The sequence below is a fragment of the Sus scrofa genome, chromosome 3, assembly GCF_054392235.1.
Source record: "Sus scrofa isolate SSC_HxYL_T2T_F1_AM1 chromosome 3, Sscrofa_HxYL_maternal_Yorkshire_Landrace_v2.0, whole genome shotgun sequence".
NCBI lineage: Eukaryota > Metazoa > Chordata > Mammalia > Artiodactyla > Suidae > Sus > Sus scrofa.
This window is the reverse complement of record NC_139385.1, coordinates 45,093,319-45,107,923: the sequence shown is the minus strand read 5'-3', so window position 1 is coordinate 45,107,923 and position 14,605 is coordinate 45,093,319. Positions and strand designations below refer to the sequence as shown.

Sequence of the window (14,605 nt, the reverse complement as noted above, 5' to 3'; positions counted from 1 at the left end):
AAGGTTGTTCCCTTATTCATGCCCCTTTGCTGCCTAGCCTAGCCCAGCTGCACCCTTCTGCCCCTAAGCCATTGTCTGCTTTTTTTTTTTTAACTATAGATTAGTTTTGCCTTTTCTAGAATTTCGTATAAATTGAATCATATAGGACCTACAAATGTATTCTTTTCACTTTTTAAAAATTGGGGTAAAATACACATAATTACTATCTTAACCTTTTATTTTTTTCTTTTTAGAGCCACACCCACAACATATGGAGGTTCCCGGGCTAGGGGTCCAATCGGAGCTGTAGCCGCCAGCCTACACCACATCAATGCGGGATCTGAGCCCCGTCTGCGACCCACACCACAGCTCACAGCAACGCTGGATCCTTAACCCACTGAGCGAGGCCAGGGATTGAACGTGCGTCCTCATGAATATTAGTCGGATTTTTTTCCACTGCACCACAGTGGGAACTCCTCTTAACTCTTTTTACGTGTGCAGGTCAGTGGTATTAAGTACATGCCCTTTGCTGTGCAGCCAGCACCACCCTCATCCCTGTAACTCTTTCGACCTTGTAAAACTCAAACTCTGTCCCCATCAGACGACAGCTCCCTGTGCCCCTCCCCCCAGTCCTTGGCCGCCCCCCTTCCGCTGTCTGCCTTTACGATTCTGACGACTGTGGGAACCTCATATAAGTGAAATTGCACCGTAGTTGTCCTTTTGCCTCTGGCCTCTTTCACTGAGCCGCATGTCCGCGATCATCCATGATGCAACGTGTATCAGAATTTTGCTCCCTTTTCTGGATGAAGAACAGTCCAGTGTATGTTTGTGCCACATTTTGCTCATCCATTCACCTGTCCGTGATGGCTTGGGTTGCTTTTCTGGTTGACCTTTGTGAATAATGCTGCCATGAACAGGGTGAACTCTTCAAGACCCTGTGTGCAGTTTTTTAAGGGATACACACAGCACTGGAACTGCTAGAATCCTCAAAAAATTAAAAAGAGAGTCACCATGTGATCCACTAATTTATCTTCTGGGTAGCAACTCTCCCTCTCTCTCTTTTTTTTTTTTTTTTTTTTTTTTTTTGCTGCGTCTGTGGCATTTGGCAGTTCCCAGGCCAGGGATCAAATCAGCAATACAGCAGGGACCCTAGCTGCTGCAGTGACAGTGCTGGGTTCTTAATTTGCTGTGCCACAAGGGAACTCCCTAGTAACTTTAATTTTTTGAGGAGTTGCCACACTGTTTTCCAAAGCAGCTTTCGTGTTTCACGGTCCCACCAATAGTACACAAGGGTTCCAATTTCTTCACATTCTTACCAGTATTTGTTTTCGGGTTTTTGACAGCCCTGCTAATGGCTGTGAGGTGGTATCTCACTGTAGTTCGATATGTGTTTCTCTGGTGATTAAATAATGTTGAGTTCCTGTCGTGGCGCAGTGGTTAATGAATCTGACTAGGAACCATGAGGTTGCGGGTTCGATCCCTGGCCTTGCTCAGTGGGTTAAGGATCTGGCATTGCCATGAGCTGTGGTGTAGGTCGCAGACACAGCGATCCTGTGTTGCTGTGGCTCTGGCGTAGGCTGGCAGCTACAGCTCTGATTAGACCCCTAGCCTGGGAACCTCCATATGCTGCGGGAATGGCCCTTAGAAATGGCAAAAAGACAAATAATAATAATAATAATGTTGAGCATCATTTCATGTGCTTATTGGTCATTCATATATATTCTTTGGAGAAATATCTCTTCAAATCCTTTGCGCATTTTTGAGTCAGGTTGTTCAGGGGTTTTTTGGTTGTTTTTGAGTTTTAGAAGTTCTCTGCATATTCTGCATATTAAATCCACAAATGAGATACATGATTTACAGATGTTTTCTCCCATCCTGTGCATTGCTTTTTACACTCTATGTATAGCATCTTCTTATTTTTATTTAAAAAAATTTTATGGCCACATGTGCGGCATATGGAAGTTCCTGGGCCAGGGATTGAATCCAAGCCGTAGCCATGACCTGTGCCACAGCTGCGACAACACTGGATCCTTTAACCCGCTGTGCTGGGCTGGGGATCAAACCCGTACCTCTGCAGCGAACTGAGCTGCTGCAGTCAGATTCTTAACCCACTGCGCCATGGCGGGAACTCCAGTAATATTTTTTGGCTCACAGAATTGTTTAATTTTCACAAAGTCCAATTTGTCTAACTTTTTTGCTACCTGTGCCTTTGGTGTCGTATACAGAAAATCATTGCCAGATCCAGTGTTGTGAAGTTTTGCCCTGTGTCTTTTTTAAGAGTTTTGTTGGTGTAGGTCTTACATTTAGGTCTTTTGTCCATTGTGGGTTAATTTTTGTGTATGGTATTAGGCGAGGATCCAACTTTGTTCTTCTGGTGTAGCTGTCCAGTTTTCAGAGCACTATGTTGAAAAGACGGTCCTTTCCTCATTGATGGGCATGGCCCCCTTGTCAAAAATGTATTTTGACCATGTACATGTGAGGGTTTCTGGCTGGGCTCTCTGTTCTCTCCCGTTGGTTTGCGTGTCTGTCTCTATGCTAACACCACGTTGTTTGGATTACTGTCACTCTGTGGTAAGTTTTGAAATTAAGACGTGTGGGTTCTCTAGCATTGTTCTTTTTCCAAGATTGTTTTATTTGGGGTGCCTTGAAATTCCCTGTGAATTTTGAGATGGCTTTTTTCTATTTTTGCAAAAAAAAAAAAAATGTGATTGAGATTTTGAGAGGAATTGCCCTGAATCTGTAGACAGCTTTCAGTAGTATTGATGTTTGAACAATATGAAGCCTTCAAGTTCATGAAAATGAGATGTGCTTCCATTTATGTACGTCCTCTTTAATTCAACAGTGTTTTGTAGTTTTCATTGTACAGGTCTTTTCTCTTTGGTCAAGTCAGTTCTAAGCATTCTATTCTTTTTTTGATACTGTTGTGAATGGAATAGTTTTTATGATTTCCTTTTCAGATTGTTCATTATTCTTGCATAGAAATGAAACTGAATTTTGTGTATTGACTTTGTATCATGATACTTATGAGATTATTTATTAGATCTAACAGTTTTGTGAAATCATTTGGATTTTCTATTTAAAAGATTATATCATCCACAAACATGATTTTACTTGTTCCTTTTAAATTCAGATGCCTTTTTTGGGTGGATAATTTTCAGCTGTGTCACTGAGCCTTAGTAATTTTACTAATCCTCTTTGAATAGAATTTTTTTTAACTTTAATTTCTCTTTCTTACTTAATTGCTCTGGCTAGAACTTCCGGCACTATGCTGCTTGGAAGTGCTGCAAGTAGTGCTGAAAGTAGTCATCCTTAGCTTGTTCCCCATCTTAGAGGAAACACTGTCAGTTTTTCACCATTGAGGATGATGTTTGGTTGGGTTCTTCATATATGGACTTTATTATGTGGAGGAGATTCCTTTTATTTCTAGGTCACTGAGTGCTTTATCATGCAAGGATGTTCAGTTTTATAAAATGCTTTTTCCGTGTCAATTGAGGTGATCATGTGGGTTTTTTCTTTCATTTTGTTCACGTGGCTTATTACATTGGTCAGTTTTCTTATATTGAACCATCCTTGCATTCCATGAATAAATTCCATTTGGTTTATTTTTAAGATTTTGCATCAGTGTTTGGCTAGGTTTGGGTTTAGTTTGCTTTTTTTTCTAGTTTCTTAAGTTGTAAAGTTAGGTTGTTAATTTGAGATTTTTCCTGTTTGTTAATGTAAGTGTTTATAGCTATCAGTTTCCCCATTGGTACCATGTTCACTGTGTCCTGTAAGTTTGATGTGTTTTCATTTTTGTCTCTCTCAGTATTTTATAATTTCCCTTGTGGGTTCTTCTTCAATACATTAGTGCTTTAAAAGTGTGTTGTTTAATTTCTGCAGTTTTATGAATTTTCCAGTTTTCCTTCTGTTTTTTCTAACTTCATCCCATTGTGGTTAGAGAGGATACTTTGTATGACAGCTATCTTTTAAAATCTAGTAAGACTTAGGAGTTCCCGTCATGGCGCAGTGGTTAACGAATCCGACTAGGAACCATGAGGTTGCGGGTTCAGTCCCTGCCCTTGTTCAGTGGGTTAACGATCCGTTGTTGCTGTGAGCTGTGGTGTAGGTTGCAGATGCAGCTTGGATCCCGCGTTGCTGTGGCTCTGGCGTAGGCCGGTGGCTGCAGCTCTGATTAGACCCCTAGCCTGGGAACCTCCATATGCCGTGGGAGCAGCCCAAAGAAATAGCAAAAAGACAAAAAAATAAATAAATAAAATCTAGTAAGACTTAATTTGTGGCCTAGCACATGGTTATCCTGTTAAATGTCCCATGTACATTTGAAGAGAATATTCTGTTGTTGGGTACAGTATTCTGTCTGTGTCTGTTAGATCTGATTGGTTTACTGTGTTTAGACTTCTGTTTCCTTGACTTCTGTCTGACTCTTCTATTACTGTGAGTGGGGTATTGAAGTATCCAGCTATTACTGTGGAACTGTTTATTTCTCCCTTCAATTCTGTCAGTTTTGCTTCATATACTTTTTTTTTTTCCTTTTTTTAGGGCTTTGCTCACGGTATATGGAGGTTTCTCAGGCTAGGGGTCGAACTGGAGCTACAGCTGCTGGCCTACATCAGAGCTGCAGCAATGCCAGATCTGAGTCGTGTCTGTGACCTACACCACAGCTCATGGCCATGTTGGATCCTTAACCCACTGATTGAGGCCAAGGATTGAACCTGCAACCTCATGGTTCCTAGTCGGATTCGTTTCTGCTGAGCCATGACGGGAACTCCTGCTTCATAAGTTTTGATGGTCTATTATTCAGTATATAATGTTATGTCTTTGAGCTGTTTTTAATCTTTTATTAATATATAATGTGCTTCTTTGTCTCTTGTAAGTGTTTTGGGGTTTTTTGGGGGCGGGGGGGTGCGGATTTGGCCCATACCCATGGCATGCCTAAGTTCCTGGGCCAGGGATCATGCCTTGGCAATGACCTGAGCCACAGCAGTGACAGTGCCAGATCCTTAACTGCTAGGCCATCAGGGAACTCTTCTTGTAAACTTTTTTGACTTAAAGCTCTTTTTGTCTGATATCAGCATACTTTTTTTTTTTGACTTAAAGCTCTTTTTGTCTGATACCTGCTCCCTTTTGGTTACTATTTTCATGGAATGTATTTTTTTGTCCTTTTATTTTCAACCTATTTGTGTCTTTGGATCAGAGACAGCATATAGCTGAATCACATGGCTTTCTCCATTCTGTCAGTCTCTGTCTCTTGCTTAAAGAGTTTAATCCATTTACATTTGAAATCATTGCTGATAAGAAGGACTTAATTTTGTAATGGTGCTATTTGTTTTCTTTGCCTTATTACTCATTTCTTGCATTATCATCTTTTTTTGTATTTAACTAAAAATGTATTTTCAGTTTTTAAAAAATGTATTTTTGTATTAAGAATACATTTTTGTAGTGAAATGTTTAAATTCCTTTTTCATTTTTTGTGTATATTTTTTATTTTATTTGTGGTTACCATGGGGCTTCATTTAATATCCTAAAATTATAATACTCTAATTTCAATATATACCAGCTTTTTTTTTTTCATCTTTTTAGGGCTGCACCCCTGGCACATGGAGGTTCCCAGGCTAGGGGTCGAATCAGAGCTGTAGTCCCCAGCCTATACCACAGCCACATCAATGTGGGATCCAAGCCATGTCTGTGACCTACACCACAGCTCATGGCAATGCCAGATCCTTAACCCACTGAGTGAGGCCAGGGATTGAACCCGAGTCCTCATGGATGCTAGTTGGGTTCATTAACCACTGAGCCATGACGGGAACTCCCATAGCAGCTTAATTTCAATAACATGCAAAAGCTTTGCTCCTCTGCAACTGTGCTCCCACCCCTTTTGGGGTGTTGATGTCACAGTATTACCTATTTACACAGTATTACATATTTATAGATTGTGTGCCCCAGAACATACACTAATAATTCTTTTAAATTCTTTAGTCTCTTATATTATGTAGAAAATAAGTTTGGAGTTATAACAAAGATACAGTGATACTAGCTTGTACACTAATAGTTGTTTTTTTCTTTAAATGTATCTTAAATCATGTAGAAAATAAAAAGAGCAGTTATAAATTATTTTTACAATAACACCAGTGTTTATAATTGCCCACGTATCTACTTTTGTGAGATCTATATTTCTCCGTGTGACTTTGCATTACTGCTATCTACTGCCCTTTTATCTCATCTTGCAGGACGCCCCTGGGCATTTCTTACAGGGCAGGTTGTGGTCATGAACTCTCTCAGCTTTTGTTTATTAGAGAATGTCTTAATTTCTCCCTTAATTTTTTTTTTTTTTGGTCTTTTTTGTCTTTTTGCTATTTCTTGGGCTGCTCCCACGGCATATGGAGGTTCCCAGGCTAGGGGTTGAATCGGAGCTGTAGCCACTAACCTACGCCAGAGCCACAGCAACGCGGGATCCGAGCAGCGTCTGCAACCTACACCACAGCTCACGGCAACACCGGATCCTTCACCCACTGAGCAAGGGCAGGGACCGAACCCGCAACCTCATGGTTTCTAGTCGGATTCATTAACCACTGCGCCACGACGGGAACTCCTCTCCCTTAATTTGGAAGGACAGTTTTGCTGGATATAGGACTCCTGTGTTGATAGTTTTTTTTTCTCTGACCACTTTGAATATGTCAGCCTACTCTCTGCTGGCCTCCAAAGTTTCTGATAAGAAGTCTGCTGATAATCTTATTGAGGATCCCTTGTGCATGAGGATTTACTTCTAACTTACTGACTTCAAGATTCTCTTGGTCTTTTTTTTTAAAGTTTGATTATAATATGTTTTGGTGTGGGTATCTTTGAATTAATCTTACTTTGAGTTTGTTGAGCTTCCTGGATATTTTATTTTTTTCATGGATCATATACATATGTCCATTTATTTATGGAGAGCTTCCTGGATATTTTAACATGTATTTTTATGTGGGAAAAAGTCAATGTGCACAGGAGAATTATGATAGGACATCTTTTAAAAAATAGTGTATCATTTTTGTCTGACTAGAGGATAGCTCTAAATATATGACAGTGGGATTAAGGAATTGTTTCTTATTTTGTGGATTTCAGTTGTTTAGATTTTGCTAACAAATATGCATTGCTTCCCACCTCCTTTAGAGAGAGAGCTTACAGAATTATAAAAGCAAAACATTAAAATCATTTAAATAATATAGAAGTAAGTGAAGTGCATATCTCACTTCCACTCCCCAGGGATAATCTCTTCTGGTTGATGGTTTGTCTTTTCAGAAAATTAGGTGCTGGTAGTAGGCAAATGAAAGAAACAAAATACATCAAAATTGGAAAGAAAACTGTCACCATTCACAGTTGATGTGATCGTATGTGTTGAAAACGGAGCAAGATTTATAGTAGAACTATTAGAACTAAAACATGAACTTAGCAAGGTTTCTAGACACAGGATCAGTACACAAAAAGATCAGTTATATTTCTACTTACTAGCAAAAGTCAAATAAAAGTAAAAATTTTAGATGCCATTTAAAAATAAAATATATAAGAATAAATCTATTGGCACAGCCCTGGAAATCAACTATAATAAAATTTTTTTAAGAAGAATAAATCTAGCAAAGAATTTGTATGATCTCTATGCTGAAAACTATAAAACAGTACTAAAAAAATTAAAGACGCCCTAAAGCAGGGATTTACCATGTTCGTGGATTGAACAACATCTTGAACTGTTATTAAGATGTCAGTTCTTCCCAAATTGATCTTATGGATTGACATCCCAATCAAAATCCCAATAGGCCATTTGGAGAAGTGGGTGGAAATTGGCAAGCTGATTGTAAAACATAAATATAAATGCAAAGGACCCTGGAACCGCCAGAATAATCTTGAAGAAGAAGAAAGCCCGAGGACTTACACTGTATAGGATCCAGACTTAGTTTAGCTGTAGCTGTTGGTACAAAAGCAGATCAGTAGACCAGTGCAGTAGAATAGAAGGTCCAGAAACAGACCCAGAGGTATGTGGTCCCCTGATTTATGACAGGGCTCCACTGCAATTCGGTGGGGGAAAGGATGGTCTTTGCATTAACCCGTGTTGGCTAGTGGGGTATTCATACGGGAAAGATGAACTCGGTCGGACCCCTCCCTCACCCCATACACAGAAAATTAACTCAGGCTAGATCATAGATTTAAATGTGGATGCTAACACAGTCAGTCAAGCCTTAGAAAAAATAAGGGGGGGGAATCTTTGTGAAGTTGGTTAAGGTAAAGATGAAACAGAACTAACCATGAAAGAGAAGAACACTGTACCAGGATTCATTAAAATTAGGAGTGTCTGTTTATTAGAAGGCAGCACTAAAAGGATGAAAAAGCAAACCATGGACCAGGAGACCATACCCCTAACACATTAAAAATCCGTAAGAAACAGACACCCACTGGAAAAGTGAGCCAGAAATTTGAAGGCTATCACAACAGAATATCATTTGTCACCAGAAAAATGCCAGTTAAGCTCAGTCTGGGAAAATATTTGGTAGTAATAAGGCTAAATATGCATATTTCTGTGACCCAGCAATTCCCCTTGTGTGTATATACCCAACAATAATGAATATTTAGGTCCATCACAACACAGATCGGAATGTGTGAAGTTCAAAAAAAGCAGAATCAACCATGTCCGTCAACAAAAGAATGAGATTTTTTTGGTATGTTCATACAATCAACTCCTACATAATAAAGAAAAAAAACAAGCTACCGATACCCTCAGCAATAAGTCTGCCTCTCACAAGCTTTGTGTGTCAAGTCTGATTCAAAAGGGCACACTCTCTGTGGTCCCATTGCAGGGAGTTTAAAGTCAGGCCAGATGGATCTGAAAGATAGACGTCAAGACCTTGGTGACCCCTGGAGAAGGTTCTGACTGGAGGGGCATGAGGGAGCCTTCGAGGGAGCTGGGAACTTGTATCTGATAATTTGGATGGTGTGCACACAGGCATACACATGCATAAAAATGCACTGAGCTCACATTACTGTCTAAGTTATACCTCAGTTTAGAAAAAGTTAGGCTAGCAGCTATCTAAAAGTTCAAATATACGTGCACCGAAATGAAGCAATACTGCCATGGCCTTTTTTTTTTTTTTTTTTTTTTTTTCTTCTCAGGGCTGCACTCACAGCCTGTGGAGGTTCCCAGGCTAGGGGTTGAATCAGAGCTACAGCTGCCAGCCTACACCATATCCATAGCCATGCAGGATCCGAGCTGCATCTTTGACCTACACCACAGCTCACAGCAACACCGGATCCTTAACCCACTGAGCGAGGCCAGGAATCGAACCCACATGCTCATGGTTCCTAGTCTGGTTTGTTAACCACTGAGCCACGACGGGAACTCCTGCCATGGCCTCTTAGCACACGAGGCTGGGATGCTAGGCCCTCTGTCCTGCTCTCAGACAGGGTGATGCCAGGATGTGGCCCAGGACTGGACACAGCCTCCTGCATTGGATGTCCAGCTGCACCCAGCAGGTTCCAGGCTGTGCCTCAGTGGATGGAGTGGTGGCAGGAGCACGCAGGAACCATGAGGAAGAAGGGCCAGGCACTGCCTCTCAGCTCTGGCAGGACATTGTCTGGAGCATTATATTCTTTAATTTTTTATTGCAGTAAAATATACAAACACAAATTTAATATTGTAGTCATTTTTTAAGCATTCAATTCAGTGGACTACAATACGTTTATAAGGTTGTGCAGCCATTGCCAGCCTCCACCAACAGAAACTCCATCCATTAAACACCAATTCCCCAGCCTCCTTCCACTCTCTGTCTTTGCGTCCGACAACTCTAGGGACCTCTTACACATGGGATCACACGGTGTGTGTCCTTTTGTGTCTGGCCTCTGTCGCTGAGCATAATATTTTCCAGGTTTATCCATGTTGTGACGTGTATTAGAATTTCATGCCTTTTTAAGACTAAATCACATTCTGTTTTATGGATGGACGACACTTAGTTTATTCATCCATTTGTCGGTAGCTACTTAGGTGGTTTCCAGGTTTTGGCCCTTGTGAATAATGCTGCTATGAACGTGGGAGAACAAATATTGGTTGAAGGCCCTGCTTTCAACCCTTCTGGGGACATACGCAGAAGTGGAATTGCTGGATTACGTGCTTATTCTCTGGAGCCCTATTTTTGTCTTTCATTTTTTTTTTTTTTTTAATCTTTTTAGGGCTGTACCCTCAGCAAACGGAGGTTCCCAGGCTAGGGGTCTAATTGGAGCTATAACCACCGGCCTACACCACAGCCACAGCCACGCCAGATCCAAGCCGTATCTGTGACCTGCACCACAGCTCATGGCAACGCTGGATCCCCAACCCACTGAGCGAGCCCAGGGATCAAACCTGCGTCCTCATGCATACTAGTCAGATTGGTTTCTGCGGAGCCACAGTGGGAACTCCTGGAGCACTATTTTTAAAAAGCCACTGCTCAGCCCAAGTGCCCGGAGATCTCACTGGCCTGAGCACAGCTCCTACTGGATGCATTTTAAATCTACCCAGTGATTCTAATGGGCAGCCAGAGTTGAGAACCACTGGGCCAGAGAGGGGCTAGGAAGGTGACAAGGAAGGGACAACAGCAGGCAAGAGTGAGGGAGGAAGAGGCTGGCCTGCAGGTGCCTGGGAAGAGGGGGACAGGCTCCCCGGCCTCTGTGGTCCATTAGCCCCTCAGCATTGCAGCCAACACTCCCGCCTGATCAAACCACCCATTTTTCTGGCACCTCTGACCTGGTGTAGGGTTGCCAAACTTAGCAAATTAAGATATAGGACATCAAGTGACATTTGAATTTCAGATAAACAATGAAAAATTCTGTAAGTATATCTTACGTCATACTTGGGACAAACTTATGCTTTTAAAAGAACCTCCTTGTTTATCTGAGATTCAAAAGTACCAGAATGTTCTCTCTGTTATCTGGCATCTCTCCTCAGGCCCTACTCAGATAAGACCCCCACTCTCCAACCGGGCCTTCCCTGTTAGACGCCTTGTTCCAGCAGGAGCAGAAGAGACCTCAGCAGCTGGACTAGGAACCCCACATTCCCGCGACCTCCCAGGACCAACAGCAGAGGCTGAGGAGGGGTCTCCCCTGATGGCGTGGCCACCTGGCCAGCTGTGTGGACAGCCACGCCTGCAGTCCCAGATGCCACCCCAGCTTGGAGCACATCAGAGGCCTCTGAGCACCGGGCCGTCTGGTGGCCACACGCCACAAGTCAGGTAGATCCTGCCCAGTGTAGACAGCCTCTGGTGGGCCGCAGGGGGCTTGTGACCTGAGTTGGAAGACGGAGGGCAGGTGGCCTTGGATCGCCTCGGGGATCTGACGGCCAGAGTTTGGTCAGGCTCTAGAGATCTGTGCTCTAGTGGACAGGGCAAGGCCAGACGCACAACTTGGAGGCCAGGCAGCCTCTGTGTCCCCAGAGCCTCACTTGTGGGCAGGACACAGCTAAGGACTGTGCTCCCTGGTGCTGGTGTCGCTAAGACCCCGGCCCTCAGGCTCCACATTGGGCTTCTGCTCCACCCCTTCGAAAACCCAGGTCCTGACCTCCTCTTGGCCTCTGCCAGCGAGGTCCGACCTGTCCTTTGTCCCCCCAGGGCCTCATCCTGTCCTCTAGGCTGTGTGTGTGGGGGGGCAGCCGGCCCCCCTCTGCCCTGCGCTGTGGGGCTGCGGGGCCTGCCATGCTCCCCTCCGCCAGGGCTGCCCCTATCTTGGGCCACTGCTGCTTGGATGCTCCTCTCTCCTGACTCCTGCCCCACCCTGTCTCTCAGGGCCTGAGAGTTGGGTTCTCGGCTCCCTCTCAGCTCGGTGGCCCCAGCATCGTGACCGCTGACCTCCTGAGGAGGGAGGAAGCGGTGTCTTCACCGCAAGACAGGGCCCTCCTGATGGCATTGCCCCAGAGCCCTCGTGGGGACAGGGTCAGGCTCAACCCTGGGGATCCCAGAGCCACGACTGAGGAGGGGGTGCCCAGCCTGCACCCCGACCTGGACACAGCGGCAGGATGGCCTGTAGTGGCCAAGGGTGAGCCCCCGGGGCGGGGAAAGCCTGTGCCTCCATTGAGGGGATGAGGGGGGGCCCTGGGACCCCAGAGCCTGGCCACAGGGGCAGACCCCATGACCAACAGCCAGCCGTGGCCCAGCTCAGCAGCACCTCTTCTGAGAAAGCCTCTGAGGTTCCCGGTCCTGTCAGGATGGCGAGCCTCATCTCTCCCAGGGGCAGCTGGCGGGGTCCCTGGGGTGGCACACCCAACACGAGGGCCACATTTATGGCGCAGGCAGTGGGGGCTGGCCCCCTCCCCACCTGCACCACCTCGCTTGGTCCTCAGGACCCCGGGCAGATGTGGTAGGAAAGGGGATGCAGGACCGGGTCTGCTGATTCCAGGTTTAGCCCCTGGGCCGTGCTGCTCATCATCACCTCTGCCTGCAGCCTTTCCAGCTACTTCCTGCCCCTCCTTTTGCATCCTTGGTTCCTGGGAAGCTGGGCGCTGACCCCTCGGCCTGTTGTGGGCTGACCTTGAGCATGTGTTTGCTTATTTCACACCAGGATCTGGTCTGCCCAGCAGCGCCCAGCACCCCTGGGGACATCTTCCTGGAGTCACCTCAGCCACCCCTCCCCAGAGTGTCTCAGGCCTTAAAGTCACGCTCCTTCCTGCCAGCTGTCTCCTCTTCCTCCCCCGTCCGGAGGCACGCCTGCACGGAGACAGCCTGGCCTCAGCTTACCTCCCGGACCCCGTCGCTGCAAGGATGCCCTGAAGGGGGCTGGGGGCATTCCAGCCCGGGGCTTCCAGTGGTCAGAGGCAGCTGGGTGGTGCCAGGATGTCCGGGGAGTCTCTGTGGCTGGCTGGTCAGCTGGGCCCCATGCTGCCAGGAGCTGTCTGGGCAGGAGTGCAGCCCTGTCTGAAGGGCTGGGGAGGTGCTGGCCTGGCAGGGCAGCGGGGCCACAGCCCGCCAGCTCCTGCAGTCCCCCGAGCCCACTGGCTGTCACGCAGCTGGGGCTCCTCACCTCTTCCTGTGCCGCGCGCCACCTCAGCCCTCCTTCCTGTCTGATTTCAAAAGCCAACAGCCTTACAGACGAATCAATGAGCCGCGGCTGCTCTAGCCAGCTCCCTGGCTCTGACACCGCCCCCTAAGTTAGAGGCCGGGGTGCTGCCCGGGTCTTGCTTTGAGGATGGAGTGCCCGTGCAGGCCTGATGCTCAGGGGAAAGGGGTCCAGCCAGGGCCCAAAGGAAAGCAGACTCACCATCAGCACACCTGTGCATTTTGGGGGCTGGTAGGGAAACCAGGCCTGCAGTTGGCACGTTCAGTGACTTGCCCAAGGCCACCCAGCAGGGAGCTGGCCTTGCCAGGGCTGAGACAGTGTCTTCCACGCCCAGGTCAGCCTGCTGCCATCCAGTGTGCCCTCCTCACCCTTCCTGACCCATTGGCTTTCCTTCTCTCCTTCACCCAGCAGGCAGCTTGGCCTCAGCAGTAACCCACAGTCTCTTCCTGCGTCACAGGCCCCCAAGGCAGGTCGGCGTCACTTGAAACAGCAGACTGTGGCGGTTCACGCAGGGCCCTGGAGGTGGACCTCAGCACACAGGCTGCACTGAAGGAACAGCCCAGAGTGGACAACAGGAAAAAAGTTACAATAGAGGAAAAATACAGGACCCCCTCTGGCGACAGGAAGCAGACCACTTAACGTGAGGCTGCTGAGAAAAGCGAGTGACAAGGCGGGAGCAAAGTGATGGGGACATCAGTTTTCCTCAGAAAGCAAGTGGGAGCCGGTGATGGTCATAGAGCCATAGAGTAGCAGGTTCAGCTGCGTGCGGCCGCTTGTGTGTGACAGGAGGTGAGAGGACTGTGGATTGATTGGCCTTTCCTCAAGGGCTGAGGGGGGGATGGGGGGGTAGGGCTCCATGGCAGCCCCTCTGAAGGGCTCCACACGAAGACATCTTCCCACGCCCCCCATCAGTGCGTGCCAGGTTCTGGGGGACACATGGTGGCCACCTCGAGAAGCCTGCTGAGGCCCCAGGAAGCAGAGTGCAGACTGGAGGCTGCTCACCAGCGGCGGTGCAGCCGAGGCATCTGAGAGCAGGCCACCCGCAGGATGTTGGAAACCACAGGGGCCTGGTGAGCATCTGTCACATGAAAGAGGCGGGGGCAGGGGGCTGGGGTGGGGGGTGCTGCTCTGCTCCTCCCTCCCTTGCTCGGGGTGCATGGGTCCTGAGCACAAGGGGAAACAACGTCCTCTGTGGGTATCTCGGGAGCATCCCTGAGTTGGCATCGCCCCCAGCTGGCCTCCCTGGGGCTGGGATGTCCCAGGAGCAGACAAGGCTGGGCCACAGGCTCCTTTTGCCGGCTCCTCTGAGAAGCTGGGGGGCCTTCTCCTGACTCTCCTGGGGGCACTCCTATGTTTGGGGTGGGGTCTCCCATGGTTGTTCTCACCCTGGGGCTTTCTGTGGTCAGCCAGTGAGGGTCTTCCAGCTCTGCGACAGCCTGAGGCTTCCTGCCTGCGGCTTCCTGCCTGCAGTGCCCTGGGTGGTGCAGTGCCCTGGGCCCCCCTTGCCTGGGGCCTGCTCCAGCTGGGCTCTGGTTGTCCTTTGATTGCCTTGAGTGACCATGTCCAGGCCGAGGCCAGGCCACAG

The 14,605-nt window shown here is 46.9% G+C and overlaps 1 protein-coding gene and 1 long non-coding RNA gene across 5 annotated transcripts in view; one reads left to right on the top strand and one right to left on the bottom strand.

Moving 5' to 3' along the window:
* Nucleotides 1-2,682, top strand: part of LOC106509712 (uncharacterized) — a 30,000-nt gene extending 27,318 nt beyond the window's left edge. The window contains exon 10 of the long non-coding RNA XR_014840965.1: nucleotides 1,564-2,682. This is a non-coding gene — a long non-coding RNA (uncharacterized LOC106509712). The remainder of the gene's footprint in view (nucleotides 1-1,563) is intronic.
* NLRC3 (NLR family CARD domain containing 3) overlaps nucleotides 1-13,048 on the bottom strand; it is a 43,896-nt gene extending 30,848 nt beyond the window's left edge. For 2 of the 4 annotated variants that reach the window (XR_002342918.2, XM_021088094.2), the window contains exon 1: nucleotides 12,702-13,048. The gene's annotated coding sequence lies outside the window, so the exon portion shown is untranslated. The remainder of the gene's footprint in view (nucleotides 1-12,701) is intronic. The other 2 variants (XR_014840948.1, XM_085017795.1) reach the window with 1 other exon arrangement.
* Between the last annotated feature and the right edge of the window lie 1,557 nt (nucleotides 13,049-14,605).